This window comes from Nerophis lumbriciformis, unplaced genomic scaffold, assembly GCF_033978685.3.
Source record: "Nerophis lumbriciformis unplaced genomic scaffold, RoL_Nlum_v2.1 HiC_scaffold_46, whole genome shotgun sequence".
Lineage (NCBI taxonomy): Eukaryota > Metazoa > Chordata > Actinopteri > Syngnathiformes > Syngnathidae > Nerophis > Nerophis lumbriciformis.
In genome coordinates, this window is record NW_027316588.1 from 357,501 (window position 1) to 374,716 (window position 17,216).

Genomic DNA, 17,216 nt, shown 5'->3' on the forward strand with positions numbered 1-17,216 from the left:
TCCCTGTGATTTCAGCCTGTCAGACATGGTGCACATAGTAACGAGATGGAGGTGTTTTGGTCGACCAGGTAAAAAACGAAAAATCGAGAGAAGGTAAAAAGTAGGTGAAAAATTAAGCCTCTCTCGTTAAGGTACTTAGAAAAAATCCCAAAAAAAAAATGAACTCCCATTGAAATGAATGGGGAAAAATTTTTTTCTCGTTTTTTTTCTAAGTACAACAACGAGAGAAGGTAAAAAATGGTTTTTTTTAGCCTCTCTCGTTAAGGTACTTAGAAAAAAACCCAGATTTTTTATTTTCTCGTTTTTTTTCTAAGTACAACAACGAGAGAAGGTAAAAACAGGTGCTTTTTAGCCTCTCTCGTTAAGGTACTTGGAAAAAATCCGAGACATGTTTGGTCTTCCCCACTGACAGTGCGCCTTTGCTGGGTAAGTTGTGGACGTGCCAGGCACCCCCGGGACACCGGTGGAACGCGGCCGGACTCGTGGTACTCCAACCCGGGCATAATTTTGGATATTTTCCGGTCCTTTTTTTCCCCACTTTCCCAACTTTTCTTCTGAATCACAGTGCGCCTTTGCTGGGTAAGTTGTGGACATGGCAGGCACCCCCGGGACACCGGTGGAACGCGGCCGGACTCGTGGTACTCCAACCCGGGCATAATTTTGGATCAAATTCGGGACTTTTGCCCACTTTCCCAACTTTTCTTCCCAATCACAGTGCGCCTTTGCTGGGTAAGTTGTGGACATGGCAGGCACCCCCGGGACACCGGTGGAACGCGGCCGGACTCGTGGTACTCCAACATTGAAATGAATGGGGAAAATTTTTTTTCTCGTTTTTTTTCTAAGTACAACAACGAGAGAAGGTAAAAAATGGTTTTTTTTAGCCTCTCTCGTTAAGGTACTTAGAAAAAAACCCAGATTTTTTATTTTCTCGTTTTTTTTCTAAGTACAACAACGAGAGAAGGTAAAAACAGGTGCTTTTTAGCCTCTCTCGTTAAGGTACTTGGAAAAAATCCGAGACATGTTTGGTCTTCCCCACTGACAGTGCGCCTTTGCTGGGTAAGTTGTGGACGTGCCAGGCACCCCCGGGACACCGGTGGAACGCGGCCGGACTCGTGGTACTCCAACCCGGGCATAATTTTGGATATTTCCCGGTCCTTTTTTCCCCCACTTTCCCAACTTTTCTTCCGAATCACAGTGCGCCTTTGCTGGGTGCGTTGTGGACATTGTAGGCACCCCGGAACCCTGGTGGAACGCGGCGGGACTTGTGGGACTCGAACCTGGGTGTGATTTTGGACCAAATTCGGGACTTTTGCCCACTTTCCCAACTTTTCTTCCCAATCACAGTGCGCCTTTGCTGGGTAAGTTGTGGACATTGTAGGCACCCCGGAACCCTGGTGGAACGCGGCGGGACTTGTGGGACTCGAACCTGGGTGTGATTTTGGACCAAATTCGGGACTTTTGCCCACTTTCCCAACTTTTCTTCCCAATCACAGTGCGCCTTTGCTGGGTGCGTTGTGGACATTGTAGGCACCCCGGAACCCTGGTGGAACGCGGCGGGACTTGTGGGACTCGAACCTGGGTGTGATTTTGGACCAAATTCGGGACTTTTGCCCACTTTCCCAACTTTTCTTCCCAATCACAGTGCGCCTTTGCTGGGTGCGTTGTGGACATTGTAGGCACCCCGGAACCCTGGTGGAACGCGGCGGGACTTGTGGGACTCGAACCTGGGTGTGATTTTGGACCAAATTCGGGACTTTTGCCCACTTTCCCAACTTTTCTTCCCAATCACAGTGCGCCTTTGCTGGGTGCGTCTTGGACATTGTAGGCACCCCGAGACACTGGTGGAACGCGGCGGGACTTGTGGGACTCGAACCTGGGTGTGATTTTGGACCAAATTCGGGACTTTTGCCCACTTTCCCAACTTTTCTTCCCAATCACAGTGCGCCTTTGCTGGGTGCGTTGTGGACATTGTAGGCACCCCGAGACACTGGTGGAACGCGGCGGGACTTGTGGGACTCGAACCTGGGTGTGATTTTGGACCAAATTCGGGACTTTTGCCCACTTTCCCAACTTTTCTTCCCAATCACAGTGCGCCTTTGCTGGGTGCGTTGTGGACATTGTAGGCACCCCGAGACACTGGTGGAACGCGGCGGGACTTGTGGGACTCGAACCTGGGTGTGATTTTGGACCAAATTCGGGACTTTTGCCCACTTTTCTTCCCAATCACAGTGCGCCTTTGCTGGGTGCGTTGTGGACATTGTAGGCACCCCGGAACCCTGGTGGAACGCGGCGGGACTTGTGGGACTCGAACCTGGGTGTGATTTTGGACCAAATTCGGGACTTTTGCCCACTTTCCCAACTTTTCTTCCCAATCACAGTGCGCCTTTGCTGGGTGCGTCGTGGACATGTCAGGCACCCCGGAACCCTGGTGGAACGCGGCGGGACTTGTGGGACTCGAACCTGGGTGTGATTTTGAATCAAATTTGGGACTTTTGCCCACTTTCCCAACTTTTCTTCCCAATCACAGTGCGCCTTTGCTGGGTGCGTTGTGGACATTGTAGGCACCCCGGAACCCTGGTGGAACGCGGCGGGACTTGTGGGACTCGAACCTGGGTGTGATTTTGGACCAAATTCGGGACTTTTGCCCACTTTCCCAACTTTTCTTCCCAATCACAGTGCGCCTTTGCTGGGTGCGTTGTGGACATTGTAGGCACCCCAGAACCCTGGTGGAACGCGGCGGGACTTGTGGGACTCGAACCTGGGTGTGATTTTGGACCAAATTCGGGACTTTTGCCCACTTTCCCAACTTTTCTTCCCAATCACAGTGCGCCTTTGCTGGGTGCGTTGTGGACATTGTAGGCACCCCGGAACCCTGGTGGAACGCGGCGGGACTTGTGGGACTCGAACCTGGGTGTGATTTTGGACCAAATTCGGGACTTTTGCCCACTTTCCCAACTTTTCTTCCCAATCACAGTGCGCCTTTGCTGGGTGCGTTGTGGACATTGTAGGCACCCCGGAACCCTGGTGGAACGCGGCGGGACTTGTGGGACTCGAACCTGGGTGTGATTTTGGACCAAATTCGGGACTTTTGCCCACTTTCCCAACTTTTCTTCCCACTCACAGTGCGCCTTTGCTGGGTGCGTTGTGGACATTGTAGGCACCCCGGAACCCTGGTGGAACGCGGCGGGACTTGTGGGACTCGAACCTGGGTGTGATTTTGGACCAAATTCGGGACTTTTGCCCACTTTCCCAACTTTTCTTCCCAATCACAGTGCGCCTTTGCTGGGTGCGTTGTGGACATTGTAGGCACCCCAGAACCCTGGTGGAACGCGGCGGGACTTGTGGGACTCGAACCTGGGTGTGATTTTGGACCAAATTCGGGACTTTTGCCCACTTTCCCAACTTTTCTTCCCAATCACAGTGCGCCTTTGCTGGGTGCGTTGTGGACATTGTAGGCACCCCGAGACACTGGTGGAACGCGGCGGGACTTGTGGGACTCGAACCTGGGTGTGATTTTGGACCAAATTCGGGACTTTTGCCCACTTTTCTTCCCAATCACAGTGCGCCTTTGCTGGGTGCGTTGTGGACATTGTAGGCACCCCGGAACCCTGGTGGAACGCGGCGGGACTTGTGGGACTCGAACCTGGGTGTGATTTTGGACCAAATTCGGGACTTTTGCCCACTTTCCCAACTTTTCTTCCCAATCACAGTGCGCCTTTGCTGGGTGCGTCGTGGACATGTCAGGCACCCCGGAACCCTGGTGGAACGCGGCGGGACTTGTGGGACTCGAACCTGGGTGTGATTTTGAATCAAATTTGGGACTTTTGCCCACTTTCCCAACTTTTCTTCCCAATCACAGTGCGCCTTTGCTGGGTGCGTCGTGGACATGTCAGGCACCCCGGAACCCTGGTGGAACGCGGCGGGACTAAGTTCCAAGAGGGCGTTTTTGCCCCCCTCCAAACTCCCTCTCTTTGTTTATAGTGCATATTTTCTGCTGGATCTACTCTCTATTTACTCCAAGGAAAAAAACTAGCCGGTCGCGGCAAATTTTTACAATCGGTCGCCAAACTACGGCACGAGGGCCGAACGCGGTACGCCGGCGTCCAAGATACGGCCCGGGGATTTTTTTGATTTTTTGGGCTTTTTTTGATTTTTTTGGACATGTTGGGCATCCCAGGACTCGGGTGCGACTGCAGGACGTGTGGGGCTCTAACCTGGGTGTGGTTTTTGGTCATTTTTCCGGACTTTTGCCCACTTTTCCAACTTTTCTTCCCAATCACAGTGCGCCTTTGCTGGGTGCGTTTTGGGCATGTGGGGGGCACCTCGGACTCGGGTGGGACGCGGCGGGACTTGTGGCACTCGTACCTGGGTGTGATTTTTGATCATTTTGTGGACTTTTCCCCAGACACTCTCCACTTGTCTACCCCACTTCCCCTGTGACTTTGCTGGGGGGGCGTTTCCCCGCTGTCCTTTGTAGTGTAAGGGTTACTTTTCTTTTTTTTCTGTCTGAAAATAGGGCCCCAAAAGGCCTCACACTCCCCGGGAAGACCTGATGGACGCCTCGGCGTCACTGAAACAGGCCAATCTGTCTGAAAATATGGCCCACGAAAGGCCTCACATTCCCCGGGAAGACCTGACGGACGCCCCGGCGTCACCGAAATACGGCAAACTGTCTGAAAATAGGGGCTCCAAGTGTTCCCCACTCTTTCTGGCCCACAAAAGGCCTCTCATTCCCCGGGAACACCTGTAGGACTCCCCGGCGTCAAGGAAATACGCCAAACCGTCTGAAAATAGGGGCCCAAAAGAACTGGAAATGATGTGTTTAATTTGGGGGGTGATGTCTATAATTATGGGGGTGCATTGGAGGCGGGAGTCCACTGGAGGGCTCCACACCGTCTGAATATAGGGCCCCAAAAGGCCTGGAATTAATGTATTTAATTTGGGGGGTGCATTTGCAGCGGGAGTCCACCGGAGGGCTCCATTTCCCCACTCTTTTGTTGACATATGGCCACAAAAGGCCTCTCATTCCCCGGGAAGACCTGATGGACGCCCCGGCGTCACCGAAATAAGCCAAACTGTCTGAAAATAGGGGCTCCAAGGGTCCCCCACTCTTTCTGGCCCACAAAAGGCCTCTCATTCCCCGGGAACACCAAAAGAACTGGAAATAATGTGTTTAATTCAGGGTGCATTTGCAGCGAGTGTCCACCAGAGGGCTCCAATTCCCCAGCTATAGTCCTGGTACTCTAAAATGATGGCACTTAGTCAAATTTCCGCCTTTTTTTGATGACTTCCAGCACTTTTGCCCACTTTCCCAACTTTTCTTCCCAATCACAGTGCGCCTTTGCTGGGTGCGTTGTGGACATTGTAGGCACCCCGGCACTCTGATGGAACGCGGCGGGACTTGTGGGACTCGAACCTGGGTGTGATTTTGGACCAAATTCGGGACTTTTGCCCACTTTCCCAACTTTTCTTCCCAATCACAGTGCGCCTTTGCTGGGTGCGTCGTGGACATGTCAGGCACCCCGGAACCCTGGTGGAACGCGGCGGGACTTGTGGGACTCGAACCTGGGTGTGATTTTGGCCCAAATTCGGGACTTTTGCCCACTTTCCCAACTTTTCTTCCCAATCACAGTGCGCCTTTGCTGGGTAAGTTGTGGACATGCCAGGCACCCCCGGGACACCGGTGGAACGCGGCCGGACTTGTGGGACTCGAACCTGGGTGTGATTTTGGACCAAATTCGGGACTTTTGCCCACTTTCCCAACTTTTCTTCCCAATCACAGTGCGCCTTTGCTGGGTGCGTTGTGGACATTGTAGGCACCCCGGAACCCTGGTGGAACGCGGCGGGACTTGTGGGACTCGAACCTGGGTGTGATTTTGGACCAAATTCGGGACTTTTGCCCACTTTCCCAACTTTTCTTCCCAATCACAGTGCGCCTTTGCTGGGTGCGTTGTGGACATTGTAGGCACCCCGGAACCCTGGTGGAACGCGGCGGGACTTGTGGGACTCGAACCTGGGTGTGATTTTGGATAAAATTCGGGACTTTTGCCCACTTTCCCAACTTTTCTTCCCAATCACAGTGCGCCTTTGCTGGGTGCGTCGTGGACATTGTAGGCACCCCGGAACCCTGGTGGAACGCGGCGGGACTTGTGGGACTCGAACCTGGGTGTGATTTTGGACCAAATTCGGGACTTTTGCCCACTTTCCCAACTTTTCTTCCCAATCACAGTGCGCCTTTGCTGGGTGCGTCTTGGACATTGTAGGCACCCCGAGACACTGGTGGAACGCGGCGGGACTTGTGGGACTCGAACCTGGGTGTGATTTTGGACCAAATTCGGGACTTTTGCCCACTTTCCCAACTTTTCTTCCCAATCACAGTGCGCCTTTGCTGGGTGCGTTGTGGACATTGTAGGCACCCCGAGACACTGGTGGAACGCGGCGGGACTTGTGGGACTCGAACCTGGGTGTGATTTTGGACCAAATTCGGGACTTTTGCCCACTTTCCCAACTTTTCTTCCCAATCACAGTGCGCCTTTGCTGGGTGCGTTGTGGACATTGTAGGCACCCCGGAACCCTGGTGGAACGCGGCGGGACTTGTGGGACTCGAACCTGGGTGTGATTTTGGACCAAATTCGGGACTTTTGCCCACTTTCCCAACTTTTCTTCCCAATCACAGTGCGCCTTTGCTGGGTGCGTTGTGGACATTGTAGGCACCCCGGAACCCTGGTGGAACGCGGCGGGACTTGTGGGACTCGAACCTGGGTGTGATTTTGGACCAAATTCGGGACTTTTGCCCACTTTCCCAACTTTTCTTCCCACTCACAGTGCGCCTTTGCTGGGTGCGTTGTGGACATTGTAGGCACCCCGGAACCCTGGTGGAACGCGGCGGGACTTGTGGGACTCGAACCTGGGTGTGATTTTGGACCAAATTCGGGACTTTTGCCCACTTTCCCAACTTTTCTTCCCACTCACAGTGCGCCTTTGCTGGGTGCGTTGTGGACATTGTAGGCACCCCGGAACCCTGGTGGAACGCGGCGGGACTTGTGGGACTCGAACCTGGGTGTGATGCCTTTGCTGGGTGCGTTGTGGACATTGTAGGCACCCCGAGACACTGGTGGAACGCGGCGGGACTTGTGGGACTCGAACCTGGGTATAATTTTGGATAAAATTCGGGACTTTTGCCCACTTTCCCAACTTTTCTTCCCAATCACAGTGCGCCTTTGCTGGGTGCGTCGTGGACATGTCAGGCACCCCGGAACCCTGGTGGAACGCGGCGGGACTTGTGGGACTCGAACCTGGGTGTGATTTTGGATCATTTCGTGGCCTTTTGCTATGCATGCCTTCTCCCCGCTAGTTTGATGTGTGCTGCTGCAAAAGTTCCAAGAGGGCGTTTTTGCCCCCCTCCAAACTCCCTCTCTTTGTTTATAGTGCATATTTTCTGCTGGATCTACTCTCTATTTACTCCAAGGAAAAAAACTAGCCGGTCGCGGCAAATTTTTACAATCGGTCGCCAAACTACGGCACGAGGGCCGAACGCGGTACGCCGGCGTCCAAGATACGGCCCGGGGATTTTTTTGATTTTTTGGGCTTTTTTTGATTTTTTTGGACATGTTGGGCATCCCAGGACTCGGGTGCGACTGCAGGACGTGTGGGGCTCTAACCTGGGTGTGGTTTTTGGTCATTTTTCCGGACTTTTGCCCACTTTTCCAACTTTTCTTCCCAATCACAGTGCGCCTTTGCTGGGTGCGTTTTGGGCATGTGGGGGGCACCTCGGACTCGGGTGGGACGCGGCGGGACTTGTGGCACTCGTACCTGGGTGTGATTTTTGATCATTTTGTGGACTTTTCCCCAGACACTCTCCACTTGTCTACCCCACTTCCCCTGTGACTTTGCTGGGGGGGCGTTTCCCCGCTGTCCTTTGTAGTGTAAGGGTTACTTTTCTTTTTTTTCTGTCTGAAAATAGGGCCCCAAAAGGCCTCACACTCCCCGGGAAGACCTGATGGACGCCTCGGCGTCACTGAAACAGGCCAATCTGTCTGAAAATATGGCCCACGAAAGGCCTCACATTCCCCGGGAAGACCTGACGGACGCCCCGGCGTCACCGAAATACGGCAAACTGTCTGAAAATAGGGGCTCCAAGTGTTCCCCACTCTTTCTGGCCCACAAAAGGCCTCTCATTCCCCGGGAACACCTGTAGGACTCCCCGGCGTCAAGGAAATACGCCAAACCGTCTGAAAATAGGGGCCCAAAAGAACTGGAAATGATGTGTTTAATTTGGGGGGTGATGTCTATAATTATGGGGGTGCATTGGAGGCGGGAGTCCACTGGAGGGCTCCACACCGTCTGAATATAGGGCCCCAAAAGGCCTGGAATTAATGTATTTAATTTGGGGGGTGCATTTGCAGCGGGAGTCCACCGGAGGGCTCCATTTCCCCACTCTTTTGTTGACATATGGCCACAAAAGGCCTCTCATTCCCCGGGAAGACCTGATGGACGCCCCGGCGTCACCGAAATAAGCCAAACTGTCTGAAAATAGGGGCTCCAAGGGTCCCCCACTCTTTCTGGCCCACAAAAGGCCTCTCATTCCCCGGGAACACCAAAAGAACTGGAAATAATGTGTTTAATTCAGGGTGCATTTGCAGCGAGTGTCCACCAGAGGGCTCCAATTCCCCAGCTATAGTCCTGGTACTCTAAAATGATGGCACTTAGTCAAATTTCCGCCTTTTTTTGATGACTTCCAGCACTTTTGCCCACTTTCCCAACTTTTCTTCCCAATCACAGTGCGCCTTTGCTGGGTGCGTTGTGGACATTGTAGGCACCCCGGCACTCTGATGGAACGCGGCGGGACTTGTGGGACTCGAACCTGGGTGTGATTTTGGACCAAATTCGGGACTTTTGCCCACTTTCCCAACTTTTCTTCCCAATCACAGTGCGCCTTTGCTGGGTGCGTCGTGGACATGTCAGGCACCCCGGAACCCTGGTGGAACGCGGCGGGACTTGTGGGACTCGAACCTGGGTGTGATTTTGGCCCAAATTCGGGACTTTTGCCCACTTTCCCAACTTTTCTTCCCAATCACAGTGCGCCTTTGCTGGGTAAGTTGTGGACATGCCAGGCACCCCCGGGACACCGGTGGAACGCGGCCGGACTTGTGGGACTCGAACCTGGGTGTGATTTTGGACCAAATTCGGGACTTTTGCCCACTTTCCCAACTTTTCTTCCCAATCACAGTGCGCCTTTGCTGGGTGCGTTGTGGACATTGTAGGCACCCCGGAACCCTGGTGGAACGCGGCGGGACTTGTGGGACTCGAACCTGGGTGTGATTTTGGACCAAATTCGGGACTTTTGCCCACTTTCCCAACTTTTCTTCCCAATCACAGTGCGCCTTTGCTGGGTGCGTTGTGGACATTGTAGGCACCCCGGAACCCTGGTGGAACGCGGCGGGACTTGTGGGACTCGAACCTGGGTGTGATTTTGGATAAAATTCGGGACTTTTGCCCACTTTCCCAACTTTTCTTCCCAATCACAGTGCGCCTTTGCTGGGTGCGTCGTGGACATTGTAGGCACCCCGGAACCCTGGTGGAACGCGGCGGGACTTGTGGGACTCGAACCTGGGTGTGATTTTGGACCAAATTCGGGACTTTTGCCCACTTTCCCAACTTTTCTTCCCAATCACAGTGCGCCTTTGCTGGGTGCGTCTTGGACATTGTAGGCACCCCGAGACACTGGTGGAACGCGGCGGGACTTGTGGGACTCGAACCTGGGTGTGATTTTGGACCAAATTCGGGACTTTTGCCCACTTTCCCAACTTTTCTTCCCAATCACAGTGCGCCTTTGCTGGGTGCGTTGTGGACATTGTAGGCACCCCGAGACACTGGTGGAACGCGGCGGGACTTGTGGGACTCGAACCTGGGTGTGATTTTGGACCAAATTCGGGACTTTTGCCCACTTTCCCAACTTTTCTTCCCAATCACAGTGCGCCTTTGCTGGGTAAGTTGTGGACATTGTAGGCACCCCGAGACACTGGTGGAACGCGGCGGGACTTGTGGGACTCGAACCTGGGTGTGATTTTGGACCAAATTCGGGACTTTTGCCCACTTTCCCAACTTTTCTTCCCAATCACAGTGCGCCTTTGCTGGGTGCGTTGTGGACATTGTAGGCACCCCGGAACCCTGGTGGAACGCGGCGGGACTTGTGGGACTCGAACCTGGGTGTGATTTTGGACCAAATTCGGGACTTTTGCCCACTTTCCCAACTTTTCTTCCCAATCACAGTGCGCCTTTGCTGGGTGCGTTGTGGACATTGTAGGCACCCCGGAACCCTGGTGGAACGCGGCGGGACTTGTGGGACTCGAACCTGGGTGTGATTTTGGACCAAATTCGGGACTTTTGCCCACTTTCCCAACTTTTCTTCCCAATCACAGTGCGCCTTTGCTGGGTGCGTTGTGGACATTGTAGGCACCCCGGAACCCTGGTGGAACGCGGCGGGACTTGTGGGACTCGAACCTGGGTGTGATTTTGGACCAAATTCGGGACTTTTGCCCACTTTCCCAACTTTTCTTCCCAATCACAGTGCGCCTTTGCTGGGTGCGTCTTGGACATTGTAGGCACCCCGAGACACTGGTGGAACGCGGCGGGACTTGTGGGACTCGAACCTGGGTGTGATTTTGGACCAAATTCGGGACTTTTGCCCACTTTCCCAACTTTTCTTCCCAATCACAGTGCGCCTTTGCTGGGTGCGTTGTGGACATTGTAGGCACCCCGAGACACTGGTGGAACGCGGCGGGACTTGTGGGACTCGAACCTGGGTGTGATTTTGGACCAAATTCGGGACTTTTGCCCACTTTCCCAACTTTTCTTCCCAATCACAGTGCGCCTTTGCTGGGTGCGTTGTGGACATTGTAGGCACCCCGAGACACTGGTGGAACGCGGCGGGACTTGTGGGACTCGAACCTGGGTGTGATTTTGGACCAAATTCGGGACTTTTGCCCACTTTTCTTCCCAATCACAGTGCGCCTTTGCTGGGTGCGTTGTGGACATTGTAGGCACCCCGGAACCCTGGTGGAACGCGGCGGGACTTGTGGGACTCGAACCTGGGTGTGATTTTGGACCAAATTCGGGACTTTTGCCCACTTTCCCAACTTTTCTTCCCAATCACAGTGCGCCTTTGCTGGGTGCGTCGTGGACATGTCAGGCACCCCGGAACCCTGGTGGAACGCGGCGGGACTTGTGGGACTCGAACCTGGGTGTGATTTTGAATCAAATTTGGGACTTTTGCCCACTTTCCCAACTTTTCTTCCCAATCACAGTGCGCCTTTGCTGGGTGCGTTGTGGACATTGTAGGCACCCCGGAACCCTGGTGGAACGCGGCGGGACTTGTGGGACTCGAACCTGGGTGTGATTTTGGACCAAATTCGGGACTTTTGCCCACTTTCCCAACTTTTCTTCCCAATCACAGTGCGCCTTTGCTGGGTGCGTTGTGGACATTGTAGGCACCCCAGAACCCTGGTGGAACGCGGCGGGACTTGTGGGACTCGAACCTGGGTGTGATTTTGGACCAAATTCGGGACTTTTGCCCACTTTCCCAACTTTTCTTCCCAATCACAGTGCGCCTTTGCTGGGTGCGTTGTGGACATTGTAGGCACCCCGGAACCCTGGTGGAACGCGGCGGGACTTGTGGGACTCGAACCTGGGTGTGATTTTGGACCAAATTCGGGACTTTTGCCCACTTTCCCAACTTTTCTTCCCAATCACAGTGCGCCTTTGCTGGGTGCGTTGTGGACATTGTAGGCACCCCGGAACCCTGGTGGAACGCGGCGGGACTTGTGGGACTCGAACCTGGGTGTGATTTTGGACCAAATTCGGGACTTTTGCCCACTTTCCCAACTTTTCTTCCCACTCACAGTGCGCCTTTGCTGGGTGCGTTGTGGACATTGTAGGCACCCCGGAACCCTGGTGGAACGCGGCGGGACTTGTGGGACTCGAACCTGGGTGTGATTTTGGACCAAATTCGGGACTTTTGCCCACTTTCCCAACTTTTCTTCCCAATCACAGTGCGCCTTTGCTGGGTGCGTTGTGGACATTGTAGGCACCCCAGAACCCTGGTGGAACGCGGCGGGACTTGTGGGACTCGAACCTGGGTGTGATTTTGGACCAAATTCGGGACTTTTGCCCACTTTCCCAACTTTTCTTCCCAATCACAGTGCGCCTTTGCTGGGTGCGTTGTGGACATTGTAGGCACCCCGAGACACTGGTGGAACGCGGCGGGACTTGTGGGACTCGAACCTGGGTGTGATTTTGGACCAAATTCGGGACTTTTGCCCACTTTTCTTCCCAATCACAGTGCGCCTTTGCTGGGTGCGTTGTGGACATTGTAGGCACCCCGGAACCCTGGTGGAACGCGGCGGGACTTGTGGGACTCGAACCTGGGTGTGATTTTGGACCAAATTCGGGACTTTTGCCCACTTTCCCAACTTTTCTTCCCAATCACAGTGCGCCTTTGCTGGGTGCGTCGTGGACATGTCAGGCACCCCGGAACCCTGGTGGAACGCGGCGGGACTTGTGGGACTCGAACCTGGGTGTGATTTTGAATCAAATTTGGGACTTTTGCCCACTTTCCCAACTTTTCTTCCCAATCACAGTGCGCCTTTGCTGGGTGCGTCGTGGACATGTCAGGCACCCCGGAACCCTGGTGGAACGCGGCGGGACTAAGTTCCAAGAGGGCGTTTTTGCCCCCCTCCAAACTCCCTCTCTTTGTTTATAGTGCATATTTTCTGCTGGATCTACTCTCTATTTACTCCAAGGAAAAAAACTAGCCGGTCGCGGCAAATTTTTACAATCGGTCGCCAAACTACGGCACGAGGGCCGAACGCGGTACGCCGGCGTCCAAGATACGGCCCGGGGATTTTTTTGATTTTTTGGGCTTTTTTTGATTTTTTTGGACATGTTGGGCATCCCAGGACTCGGGTGCGACTGCAGGACGTGTGGGGCTCTAACCTGGGTGTGGTTTTTGGTCATTTTTCCGGACTTTTGCCCACTTTTCCAACTTTTCTTCCCAATCACAGTGCGCCTTTGCTGGGTGCGTTTTGGGCATGTGGGGGGCACCTCGGACTCGGGTGGGACGCGGCGGGACTTGTGGCACTCGTACCTGGGTGTGATTTTTGATCATTTTGTGGACTTTTCCCCAGACACTCTCCACTTGTCTACCCCACTTCCCCTGTGACTTTGCTGGGGGGGCGTTTCCCCGCTGTCCTTTGTAGTGTAAGGGTTACTTTTCTTTTTTTTCTGTCTGAAAATAGGGCCCCAAAAGGCCTCACACTCCCCGGGAAGACCTGATGGACGCCTCGGCGTCACTGAAACAGGCCAATCTGTCTGAAAATATGGCCCACGAAAGGCCTCACATTCCCCGGGAAGACCTGACGGACGCCCCGGCGTCACCGAAATACGGCAAACTGTCTGAAAATAGGGGCTCCAAGTGTTCCCCACTATTTCTGGCCCACAAAAGGCCTCTCATTCCCCGGGAACACCTGTAGGACTCCCCGGCGTCAAGGAAATACGCCAAACCGTCTGAAAATAGGGGCCCAAAAGAACTGGAAATAATGTGTTTAATTTGGGGGGTGATGTCTATAATTATGGGGGTGCATTGGAGGCGGGAGTCCACTGGAGGGCTCCACACCGTCTGAATATAGGGCCCCAAAAGGCCTGGAATTAATGTATTTAATTTGGGGGGTGCATTTGCAGCGGGAGTCCACCGGAGGGCTCCAATTCCCCACTCTTTTGTTGACCTATGTATGGCCCCAAAAGGCCTCTCATTCCCCGGGGAGACCTGAAGGACCCCCCCGGCGTCACCGAAATAAGCCAAACTGTCTGAAAATAGGGGCTCCAAGGGTTCCCCACTCTTTCTGGCCCACAAAAGGCCTCTCATTCCCCGGGAACACCTGTAGGACTCCCCGGCGTCAAGGAAATACGCCAAACCGTCTGAAAATAGGGGCCCAAAAGAACTGGAAATAATGTGTTTAATTTGGGGGGTGATGTCTATAATTATGGGGGTGCATTGGAGGCGGGAGTCCACTGGAGGGCTCCACACCGTCTGAATATAGGGCCCCAAAAGGCCTGGAATTAATGTATTTAATTTGGGGGGTGCATTTGCAGCGGGAGTCCACCGGAGGGCTCCATTTCCCCACTCTTTTGTTGACATATGGCCACAAAAGGCCTCTCATTCCCCGGGAAGACCTGATGGACGCCCCGGCGTCACCGAAATAAGCCAAACTGTCTGAAAATAGGGGCTCCAAGGGTTCCCCACTCTTTCTGGCCCACAAAAGGCCTCTCATTCCCCGGGAACACCTGTAGGACTCCCCGGCGTCAAGGAAATCCGCCAAACTGTCTGAAAATAGGGCCCCAAAAGAACTGGAAATGATGCCTTTAATTTGGGGGGTGATGTCTTTAATTTGGGGGGTGCATTGGAGGCGGGAGTCCACTGGAGGGCTACACACCGTCTGAATATAGGGCCCCAAAAGGCCTGGAATTAATGTATTTAATTTGGGGGGTGCATTTGCAGCGGGAGTCCACCGGAGGGCTCCATTTCCCCACTCTTTTGTTGACATATGGCCACAAAAGGCCTCTCATTCCCCGGGAAGACCTGATGGACGCCCCGGCGTCACCGAAATAAGCCAAACTGTCTGAAAATAGGGGCTCCAAGGGTCCCCCACTCTTTCTGGCCCACAAAAGGCCTCTCATTCCCCGGGAACACCAAAAGAACTGGAAATAATGTGTTTAATTCAGGGTGCATTTGCAGCGAGTGTCCACCAGAGGGCTCCAATTCCCCAGCTATAGTCCTGGTACTCTAAAATGATGGCACTTAGTCAAATTTCCGCCTTTTTTTGATGACTTCCAACTAGGAGAGGGACTAATTTTGAGTTCCGGACCCGGGTGGAGAACCATAGCAGGTCGGCCTTCTTAAAGGGAAATGCTCCTAGGCACTTAGTCAAATTTACGCCTTTTTTTTGGACTTCCAGCGAGGAGAGGGACTAATTTTGCTTTCCGTACCCGGGTGGAGAACCATAGCAGGTCAGCCTTCTTAAAGGGACATCCTCCTAGGCACTTAGTCAAATTTCCGCCTTTTTTTTGGACTTCCAGCGAGGAGAGGGACTAATTTTGCTTTCCGCACCCGGGTGGAGAACCATAGCAGGTCAGCCTTCTTAAAGGGACATCCTCCTAGGCACTTAGTCAAATTTACGCCTTTTTTTTGGACTTCCAGCGAGGAGAGGGACTAATTTTGCTTTCCGTACCCGGGTGGAGAACCATAGCACGTCGGCCTTCTTAAAGGGAAATGCTCCTAGGCACTTAGTCAAATTCACGCCTTTTTTTTGGACTTCCAGCGAGGAGAGGGACAATTTGGCGTTCCTGACCCAGGTGGAGAACCATAGCAGGTCGGCCTTCTTAAAGGGAAATGCTCCTAGACACTTAGTCAAATTTACACCTTTTTTTTTTGGACTTCCAGCGAGGAGAGGGACAATTTTGCTTTCCTGACCCAGGTGGAGAACCATAGCACGTCGGCCTTCTTAAAGGGACATCCTCCTAGGCACTTAGTCAAATTCACGCCTTTTTTTTGGACTTCCAGCGAGGAGAGGGACAATTTTGCTTTCCTGACCCAGGTGGAGAACCATAGCACGTCGGCCTTCTTAAAGGGAAATGCTCCTAGGCACTTAGTCAAATTCACGCCTTTTTTTTGGACTTCCAGCGAGGAGAGGGACAATTTTGCTTTCCTGACCCAGGTGGAGAACCATAGCACGTCGGCCTTCTTAAAGGGACATCCTCCTAGGCACTTAGTCAAATTCACGCCTTTTTTTTGGACTTCCAGCGAGGAGAGGGACAATTTGGCGTTCCTGACCCAGGTGGAGAACCATAGCAGGTCGGCCTTCTTAAAGGGAAATGCTCCTAGACACTTAGTCAAATTTACACCTTTTTTTTTTGGACTTCCAGCGAGGAGAGGGACAATTTTGCTTTCCTGACCCAGGTGGAGAACCATAGCACGTCGGCCTTCTTAAAGGGACATCCTCCTAGGCACTTAGTCAAATTCACGCCTTTTTTTTGGACTTCCAGCGAGGAGAGGGACAATTTGGCGTTCCTGACCCAGGTGGAGAACCATAGCAGGTCGGCCTTCTTAAAGGGAAATGCTCCTAGACACTTAGTCAAATTTACACCTTTTTTTTTTGGACTTCCAGCGAGGAGAGGGACAATTTTGCTTTCCTGACCCAGGTGGAGAACCATAGCACGTCGGCCTTCTTAAAGGGAAATGCTCCTAGGCACTTAGTCAAATTCACGCCTTTTTTTTGGACTTCCAGCGAGGAGAGGGACAATTTTGCTTTCCTGACCCAGGTGGAGAACCATAGCACGTCGGCCTTCTTAAAGGGAAATGCTCCTAGGCACTTAGTCAAATTCACGCCTTTTTTTTGGACTTCCAGCGAGGAGAGGGACAATTTTGCTTTCCTGACCCAGGTGGAGAACCATAGCACGTCGGCCTTCTTAAAGGGAAATGCTCCTAGGCACTTAGTCAAATTCACGCCTTTTTTTTGGACTTCCAGCGAGGAGAGGGACAATTTTGCTTTCCTGACCCAGGTGGAGAACCATAGCACGTCGGCCTTCTTAAAGGGAAATGCTCCTAGGCACTTAGTCAAATTCACGCCTTTTTTTTGGACTTCCAGCGAGGAGAGGGACAATTTTGCTTTCCTGACCCAGGTGGAGAACCATAGCACGTCGGCCTTCTTAAAGGGAAATGCTCCTAGACACTTAGTCAAATTTACCAAACTTTTCTATAGAGGCCTGGTACTCTAAAATGATGACACATAGACAAAAAACCAAACTTTTCTATAGAGGCCTGGTACTCTAAAATGATGACACATAGACAAAAAACCAAACTTTTCTATAGAGGCCTGGTACTCTAAAATAATGACACTTAGTCAAATTTCCGCCTTTTTTTGACTACTTCCAGCTAGGAGAGGGACTAATTTGGCGTTCCGTACCCAGGTGGAGAACCAAGGGACGTCGGCCTTCTTAAAGGGACATCCTCCTAGACACTTAGTCAAATTCACGCCTTTTTTTTTGGACTTCCAGCTAGGAGAGGGACTAATTTTGCGTTACGGACCCAGGTGGAGAACCATAGCAGGTCGGCCTTCTTAAAGGGACCTGCTCCTAGACACTTAGTCAAATTTCTTTTGTTG